This window comes from Xiphophorus hellerii, chromosome 13 (assembly GCF_003331165.1).
Source record: "Xiphophorus hellerii strain 12219 chromosome 13, Xiphophorus_hellerii-4.1, whole genome shotgun sequence".
Classification (NCBI taxonomy): Eukaryota; Metazoa; Chordata; class Actinopteri; order Cyprinodontiformes; family Poeciliidae; genus Xiphophorus; species Xiphophorus hellerii.
In genome coordinates, this window is record NC_045684.1 from 24,270,116 (window position 1) to 24,280,467 (window position 10,352).

Sequence of the window (10,352 nt, forward strand, 5' to 3'; positions counted from 1 at the left end):
ACCGCCTCCTGTCAGAAAGATCTGTGCAGCACAGATCAGATCATTCAGAGATCATTCTGTGATGTGCTGAGGATGTGGTGTGGTAGTGGGATCTACAAACCAACGGAAAACATACACCGGACACAAGCACCTGGCTTCATTGGGTTCCACGAAGCACACATGCACCCACACGTTCCCTGCCACGTTCTGTGTTCGCCCTGTGTGTGCGAGCAGCTCTCTGGAGGGTTGAGAGTCACGCGGTCCCATAACAGGCTTTGGCTCACTGAACCAGGGGCTTTTTTACAATTCGTACCCGACAAGCTTACTTAACCACCTGCATTATTTAACAGTCTTTCCTCAAAGGGAGCTCCAACTCTCTGTAAGTTTGATAAAAGTCTGCACAGGCAGAAACAGCCAGGAAATATCTCTTTCTCCACAGAGAAAGGTACAGATACCATACCTGGTGAGGACTAAAAAAAAAAAAAAAACCCTAATGTGACGAGGCAGGAAGCCCAAATACTGGCAAATTAATACAATCAACTAAATATTTTATGTATTTCACATTTTGTGGCATTACAACTACACAGTTCAATTTGTTTTACAAGACCGTTTTGTGAGTTGCAGTGGTGGGCACACTTCCGCTAATGCGTTAATAGCAGAGCAAATTTTTTCATTTAGCACCGTTGCTAACTTTGAAGCCGTTTAACAAACTTAGCTTCCCCTTAATTAGTTTTTCTGGGTAAATCCTAAAGCGCTAATTTACTTAGCCGCTTTGTACACTCTCAGTTGAATATCAAAACCGATATTCAGTTGATATTCAGAATATCAACTGAATATCGGTTCAGCTGATATTCTGAACCGATATTCAGTAGCAGTTCAGAACAAGTATATAGGAGAATACTTGCTCCCATAGCAAGTGCAAGCTATGGGAGCTTGCACTTGCTAGCTCCCATAGCTAGCAAGTGCAAGCTAGCTATGAGAGCTAGCTTATTGTTTTTTTAGCTAGCAGTCCCCACCATTGGGGGATAGATACAAGGTTATAATTATTGTAAAGTGTAAGGAAAATAAAGTTCTCAGGGTTCTTTCAGTTCCCTTTTTTCCTCATACACTAAAGGGAAGACAGTGCAAACAATTACCTTCAGAAATCACCTAAAAAGCAAAGAGTCCACATTGTGTCATTCACCGAGAAGCACAGATTAGTCAGAGGAAACTGTTTAATGTAAAATCTCAGGGAATACAGTTTCAACTCATCATTTCAACAATGGAAAAATTACACCAGAGCTGCTTTGCTGCTTTCCCACGAGCGAAGCAGGGGACACGTTACACTGTAGCAGGAGAAAAAAGTTCAGCTGTATTAATACTTTTTAAAGGTTAATGCACAGCCTTCATAAAGACAATGAGGTTTTTGCATTTTTATGCAATTAGGCTCCCTGCTATGTAGGACTTTTGCACAAAGAACTGAAAGTGCATTTTCTTCTGGAGTAAACAGAGCACAAAGAACATAAACCCAATAACGTCCAGACAAGCATGTCTCATCTCCTCAAACGCGGGAAAGAAGCGGCTGTACGATATTCTGTAAGATGAAAGGAATAGCAAGACTTGAATCCCATTACCGGTTTGATGTCACTTTTATGTCTGCTTGTTAAATTCAAGCCTCCAGGCAGCAGCAGCAGCAAAGTTTATCACTCCAAAATGTGGAGAACAGCAGCAGCCATCTGAGCTGCGTGTATCCCACGGTCCTGTGTGCACCAGTTCTACACTCAGTTTTTCTTCTTCTTCTTTTTTGTTGTTGTTGGTTTTTGTCAGCTAGAAGCCATGTTATATTAAACACATGCAGATCCATAGAGCATGCTCTTCAGGATGTTATTGTGTGCTAAATTAAGTTTTGAGACAAAAGATCTGTGATAGGCCTGCTTCTGTTATGCTATCATCTTAAGTAGGCTGAAAATGGAGAGAAAACTCAACCTAGTTCTGAAATCTACTGTGGATTTCAGAGGGGCTTGCTGTTGGGTTGTTTTATGTTATATGTTTTATGTTATATACAGTTAAAAAGATTTGCTCCAACGGGAGAAACTCCTGCTTTTAAAGTTGAAAGCAACAAAAATAAACTTGATGGAAAAGATTCCTCTGCAATCAATGCCCATTGAGTTCACATGTCTAATAAATCTTGCATATGCTGTAAAGTGACCAACCTGCAGTGATTATTCATCGTGACAGCTGTACGTGTGCTCTGTTCATCCTATTGTCCAGGTAGAGTGCGCATCTTCATGTTATCACCATTATTTTTGACACCCGCATCACATCAGACAGGAACTGTAACATCATCATTAGGCTCCATCAGCCTTCTCTGACATCGTCACAGTCATCGTCCGCCGTTACCTGAACTTCATTCATCAGAAATCCAACGTCAGCCTTTCCTCTGACACGGCGCCATTAGCTTCGCGTGCGTGTCTGAACACCTGCTGTCGTCGGCTCTCTGGAGCTCCGGTCTAATTTATGTGTTTGGTTCCACAGGATGCCCTGGAATGGCTGGAAGTGGAGGTCTGTCTGCGTGTAATTATGTGCGTGTGTGTGCGCGTTTGTTTCTAATACCTTGTGGGGACCATTTTCCTGACACATACTACGTTGTGGGGACACACTGCTCCTTGTGGGGACCGAAGCTTGGTCCCCACAAGGGGAAACGCTGTTTTTGGGTCAGGGGTCAGATTTAGGACTAAGGTGTGAATTGAGTTTTGGTTAGGGTTAGGTATGTAATGGTTAGGGTTAGGTTAAGGGTAAGGTTTAGGCTGTAGAAATGAATGGAAGTCAATGGAAAGTCCCCACAAAGATAGCCGTGCAAACATATGTGTGTGTGTGTGTTTATCTGAGAGCAGGTGTGTGTTGTGGGGGATTGTTATATTGATACACGGTGCCTGCAGATGCAGCCTCATAAACCAGCCTCGAGTTTCCAGGCCTGGCCAACATTCATTGCAATATAACCTTGTCACAGCCCATATGCTGGAGGCCAACTTTGGCCACCCTCAGCCTTCATTAGCATTCAGACAGACAACAGCTGTTACTGCCAAACTCTTGAGGCGATCTGATATATTGGGTCACTGCTGGAGTGCCTTAGAGATTCCACCCTTCCTTTCAAATTGATGCACATGATACAGCTTGGCAATAAACACATTTATTCTATCCATTGAAACACATCAAGTTTGGCCTGAAACCAAAAAATGCTAAATAAATTGTTTCCTTCCATCCATCCATCTATTATCTAAACCTACATTTTTCTTAACCCAACAGTCATGTTTTTGGATTTTGGGATGAAAAGGGAGTACCTGGAGAGAACCCACAAATGCTCAGGGAGAACATGCTAATATATACTGTACAGTACAGACCAAAAGTTTGGACACAACTGTGTGTCCAAACTTTTGGTCTGTACTCAGTTCAGACCAAAAGTTTGGACACACCTTCTCATTGAATTCAATGAGAAGGTCTGTACTGTATATATATTCATCTTAATAGTTAAACACTCCAAACAAATAGGTGTTATAGTTGATGCATTGAACTGTGCGCTAACCAATTGCTCCGACCCTGCACCTTCCTGTTGGCCTGTTATTTCCAAATTATGATGCTTGCTCATGCACCTCCACATTCTTGTAACTTTTGACATTTTTTAACACAAAGACGTGTTGGGCCGCTGGTGGACTGGCCTAGCACTCCTACCACCAGGCTTATGTCTTCTGGGGGAAACCCTGTAAAGCTAAGATTGCCTGATTATGTGTCATAAGTAACCCAGTTTGGTTTATACTACAAACTCAGTTTTGCATCCCCTATGACACCTACAGAAGTTCACCTCAGGTATTCCACATCACCCTTAATGTGCCATATAAATAATGCAAAGATGTAAATGACCATTAAAAAAAATTCCTCTGTTAGATTTCAGGTGTCATCCTGCACCTTCTCCCATTTAGCAAAATATAATTAAGCACATCTGAAAAAGACTCTGTCAAAGGCCAAGGTTGGGGCTTCAAAAACAATTATTTGTTTGACTGGGTATCATGTAGCAAAGTAGCTTATGTAAATATTTTAGGTTGTATGTTGCTTTGATGTGCAGTGCTTAAGGTTTTAGGAGAAATATAAAATCTTTTACTTTTTATCAAATGAGTGAAAGTCACAGAACACCTTCTAAGCTATTGTCAAATGCAAAAATGCTTATTTTTCTAGTAAACAAAAGGACCAACATCAACGGTGCATTGAAAATATTTTATTTCTTTTGTGTCAATACATAATTAGACATTGATATTTTCATAGAAATAGTATATATATATATATATATATTGTATATATTGTATATATATATACAGTATATATATATATACAGTATATATATATATACAGTTGTATATATATATATATTCATTCATATGTATACCTTGGGGTGTGAACGATAGCAGAGTCATGCTAGCCCTCATGAACAGGTTTTATCCCATGAACATCAAAATGTCAACACAGACGTTGTGATTGTACATAAAACACAGACTCTGTTATTCAGATATAAATCCATGCTTCTTGGTTATTTGCTTAAACTGAAAGTACAAATATATGCTGTAAGTAAAAGGCCTCAGTCGTTGCTATACTTTGTAGGGCCTTGATGGGATTATCCAAAGTTCTTGACATTTGCTCATTCTGTCATCTACAGTGTTGGCATACGTGGGGGAAGTGGGGGGATTTAGCCATCTTGTAGGCCTCAGTTGGTAAACAAAATAATGTAAACTTAAGTTTGACCTAAAGGAACTGGAGTTACTAAGTTTTTTGGGGGTATTATTAGGACTAAAAGGCTCTCGCAAACTGGGCGTGCATCACTTTGAGAACGCCAAGGTACCGGAAAGGTACGATTTTATAACTCCATACGTGCACTCGTTGACGCACAGCAAATTGCAGGAAATGGTGTTCACATCGAACTGTTTTGTGTGCGACACCAATCTGATTAGGTTGAGGGTTGGCACAAGCAGCCGCAAGGACAAGCATCAGCCAGACTGCCACTTTGTGCCACACTAATAGGTGTGTGAAGGCTAGAAATGAGGCTAGGCACCCAACCAGCCCGTCATACTTGCTAGTATCCACTTAGATTGTGGGAAATGTAGGCAATCTGTATGCTCACCTATGAAATCTCAACCGTCCGCAGACGGGGTGAACGGAGTCTGCGCGGCTCAAAGAGAGATCAGAGTACGCCAGAGTATGCAGGAGCCTTCGCTGTATTACAGGAACATGAGATTAGTTAAATCACATTGTAGCCGTACTGAGGCTTTTCATACATCCATACAAACATCTCACTTAGGAAAGATGTAACAGAGAGTAAGTCTCCTGGAGCAGAGCATTAATGGACGTAAAGCAGAGCAATGAATTACAATTAATCCAATACAATTAGACGAGCAGAATGACTTACTTTATCATGCTAATTTCCTTTTCCTGGAATGGTTTCTGTCATTGAATCCCTCGTAGGACGGCACCTTAATATCACGCCAGACATGTTGGCACTCAAACTTCACACAGTCACTGGGTGCAACGATTTCCTTTGACGCTCTGTGCCTGTGACAATTCGAATTCGAGAATACTCTTTTGAGTTTTGCATCTTTCTCTTTCTCTTTCTCTCTCTCTCTCTTCTTTGGTCTCCTCCAGTGTTGAGCTCCATATTTTCACGTTGACTGCATGCTCACCTTGAGCAGCTGTTCAACCACCTCCTGTAGCTTGAGACAGACAGTGACTGAGCAGTCTAGGCCAGACCTGCCTTCTGCCACCTCCTCAAATGGGCCCCTTTGGACTGCAGCCAGCATACGGAATGGAGTTGGTGGATGAGCGCAGTGTTTAAGCGTGTGTGTGTTTGTGTGCTTGGATTAGACCGGTACAGGAAATGTACCGCTTCAGGCTCAATAGCATTACAGTCACCAGGCACGTTTGTGCTTTTATCGCCCTCTACGTCAGATTGATTGTGGCACTCGGAAAGGTCACTCGATGTGGGTGTTAAGAACGTGTCTCCTGAGATAGATCAAGAAACAAAATGAAAAAGTTATCGTCGGCACGCGAATGAAGTTCTTCAGCCTCCTGCACACACTTGACATCCAAGCACAGGATTTTCTATGGAGCTGTCCAGGTTGGTCAATCTGTTTTAGCCAGCTCAGATTAAAATATATATTTTTGTAGATAATATGTTTGGCTCAAATTTTGCCTAAACAAAGGTACAGAGAGTCAGATTTGGTTGGGCTATTGGATCATCTCAACTAAAACCTCAACCAAAATTATTTTAACATGAACATGAAGTATTTATGTAAAAAGTTTTCTTAGCTCTCACCTTTTAACCACAATGTCCTGTTTAGACAGAATTAACCATAAGGGCCCAATAAGTCAAGTTCCTTTCTTTAATGGCTAAAATTGAATTGATCTTAACCAATCTGTAGTAACAAGTCCAATAGGGGATGTTTATTCTTTATGTACAATGTATTATGATCATTTATGAAATTATTAAAGAGTATAAACAAAAGAAATGGCCATTTGGGGTATGCTCAAAGACAGAGGTACCTTTTATGATAACCTGTATCAGGTCACACATGTATCTAAATGTAAAAATATGTTTGTTTGTTTTTAATATGCATCTGAATGTATAAAATGTGTTAGCTATCCCTTACAGCTGGTTATGGGTCAGGGAATCAGAGAATGGAACTAAACTCTTTACGTTCTGCCAATAAGAGCGGTCAAATATAAAGGCAGAAACACACAAGGACCTAAAAAAACTACAACTAAAAGGTTTTATGTTGTGTCATCAGTCCCTACCAGATAGATCAATATAACTCCCTCATTCATATGACATTCATTAGCACATTTAAGCTTCTGATCAATACTCTAAACTGACTAAGAAGCGCTTGTGCCGGCTGGGTTCTTAAGAGCCGGAGCTATGTGGATCAAAATGGGGATTCAACGAACCCGGAAGCTGCTTGTTTAAATGGTTTGAGGATTTAAAAACTTTGATTTAGAAAGTAGATAGCACCTGGCAAAATGATTTACACTTTTGTCCTGCTACTACAACCACAAACGTCAATGTGTTTCGATTTTGATCATCAAAATCAACACAAGGTAAAGTGCAAGGTAACTATTCAACTCTCTTTATCCTGATGTCTCTGAATAAAATCCAGCATGTTCATTCAGGTGAAAAAAAAAATCCATCCCTCCTCCAATTCTGTACTTCACACACGATTGCATATTGAAAGCAGGGCAGTGAACAAAACAAAAAACAGAAAGAGGAAGCAGGGTGGGCGGTTTAAAAATATCTCCAGATTTGCTGAGTGGAGTCTTTCCTCTGGCTTTCATCTGCTTCACCTGTACAGACGGAGCAACAACAATGGCATTAAATCTTCACAGCTTCTTACAGGGCTACCTCTGACTCTGACCCCAGACCTGCGGGGGCTTTTCCTTGGATAAAGCTCGACATCCAATCCCCCCCTTTGACTCGTTTATCTGTTGTTGCTTAAATCTGCCGTGGCGGCCTCAGCGCCCCGCTTCTGTCATCTCCTCAACAAGCGCACCCTTCAACCATTACAAGTCTGAACACTTGCGCCGTAAAAAGTGGATATTTTTTGCAACACTATAAGCTTTTCATGTGGATCTGGTGGCAAAAACGAGTGCTGTCGATTGATTGAAAAATAGCACTGTGTAGATTAATCACTGCTTAAATTTCTACGCTCGAAATATAAAAAATATTTAAGAAAATGTTTTACTTTTACAGGTTTCCATATTCAGGAAGGTTTCCAAATAAGCCATTTTGTTTCAAACATAATTTAAAAATGGTAGCTAAAAACTGGTTGTGCCTCAGTGGAAGGATAATTTGTCATTGCAGTACTAGCTCGGTTTTACTCAAACATCCATCGTGGTGTTTTTCATTTAAGAAGTTTTGTTGCACTCGTGGCTTGTGTCTGACAGTAATCTGGCAGGAAGGCGGCAGATTAATTAAGTCAAAGAAACCGAAGACGGGAGTCAAACCTGAGACGAGGTCTATAAACTCCCTGTTCCTAACCAAAGTGTTTGTTTTAAAGTCAGTACCAATGCTGTGCCCAAACAAAACAAATACAGGAAAAATGACCCAATTCCAACTACTTAATTATAAAACCCTACAGGAAATTATAAGTCAACTAAGCTCCAGTTCCTGCTGTCTGGATGTTTTACCCACACATTTCTTTAAGAAAGTCCTGCCTGTTATTGCTGCTGATCTGATTCAAACAGTAAACTCATCTCTCTCGTCAGGCGTTTTCCCCCAGGCTTTGAAAACAGCAGTAATCAAACCACTTATAAAAAAGAACAATCTGGACAAATCACTAATGCAGAATTACAGGCCGATCTCCAACCTCCCATTCATCAGCAAAGTTATTGAAAAAGCTGTGTGTAAACAATTAACTAGCTTCCTAACGATAACCAACCGCTTTGACTCCTTCCAGTCTGGTTTTCGTGCTCACCACAGCACAGAGACTGCCCTCGTAAAAGTGTTCAATGACATCCATATAAATACGGACTGTGGCAGAACCACAGTGCTGGTTCTGTTGGACCTCAATGCAGCTTTTGACACTGTTGACCACGACATATTACTGAATCGACTGGAGACTTGGGTCGGACTCTCCGGTCCAGTGCTTAACTGGTTTGAATCTTACATAAAGAACAGGGATTTCTTTGTTTCAATTGAAAACTTTTCATCAAAGAGGTCAAAGGTCACATGTGGGGTACCCCAAGGTTCAATCCTAGGGCCCCTTTTATTCAATATCTATATGCTCCCACTAGTTCAGGTTGTAACAGGAAATAATATTAGCTACCATAACTATGCAGATGACACACAGCTCTACATTACGATGTCACCAGGTGACTCAGAGCCCATCCAATCACTGAACAGATGCTTAGAACAGATAAATGTGTGGATGTGCCAAAACTTTCTCCAGCTGAACAGAAACAAAACTGAAGTTATTATTTTTGGACCTAAAGAGGAACGATCTAGAGTCAATGAACAGCTTCAGTTATTACAACTAAAACCAGCGATCAGCCCGAAACCTGGGAGTAGTGATGGACTCTGACCTGAACTTCCAGAGCCACATAAAGACAGTCACAAAGTCGGCCTTCTATCACCTGAAGAACATTTCCAGGATTAAAGGACTAATGTCTCAGCCAGATCTAGAGAAACTCATCCATGCGTTCATCTTCAGTCGTATTGATTATTGCAACAGCGTCTTCACAGGTCTGTCCAACAAATCAATCAAACAGCTGCAGCTGATCCAGAATGCTGCTGCTCGCGTTCTCACTAAAACCAGGAAGATAGAGCACATAACACCAGTTTTAAAGTCCCTCCACTGGCTCCCTGTAGCTCAAAGAATAGACTTTAAAATACTGTTGTTAGTTTACAAATCACTGAATGGCTTAGCACCACAATACATTAAAGATCTGCTGTTGTTGTATCAACCTTCCAGACCTCTCAGGTCTTCCAGTTCTGGTTCTGCTCTGCATCCCCAGAACCAGAACCAAACGAGGAGAAGCAGCATTCAGCATCTATGCACCACAAATTTGGAACAAACTTCCAGAAAACTGTAAAACAGCTGAAACACTGACTTATTTTAGATCTCAACTAAAAACCCACCTGTTTAGAATTGTATTTGAAATGTAATCAAGTACAAATTTATTGATGGAACTTAATGCTGTGTTTTGATTATTGATTCTATGTTGCTTTGTGTTTCTGTGTTTGTAATGATGTAAAGCACTTTGAAATGCCTTGCTGCTGAAATGTGCTATACAAATAAAATTTGATTGTTTGATTGATTTTAAAGCAAAATGTGCGGCTGAGCACACCAATCTGACTCTCCTCACTCATCTTTTCACTCATGTTTCTGACTTTGCATTGTTGACCGCAGTCCAAGACCGTGTGACACGCTTATTTTGAACTAACTAACCCTCTGCCGGAGAGTGGCTGTTAGGTCAAAATAGGTAATGCGATAAATAGGCACATTAAACGTTTTGATTAATCCCATGTGTTAACATTGATAGGCCTAGCAGAATCTCAAATATTTTCGCAAAGGAAAGTCGCTCAAAGTAATGATTAACAGGCACGCGCTTATGAGTAGTGAAAAACGGTCAATTCGGTTCAACCTTTTCATTGATTTCTACACCCTCCATTATTCCTCACTTGTTACCAGGTGAGGTGGCCATTCCAGCCAGTCCAGGACGCAGAGGTGACAAACGAGCGGAGGAGCGAGGGGTAGGCGGTGGGCCGGGGCCAGAACGAGAGAGCGAAGAGCTCATGTGGAGCGGGAGACGGAGGCGGCTAACCTCGGAGAGTGGATGTAATGAGAGTCAGGGCGGCGAGA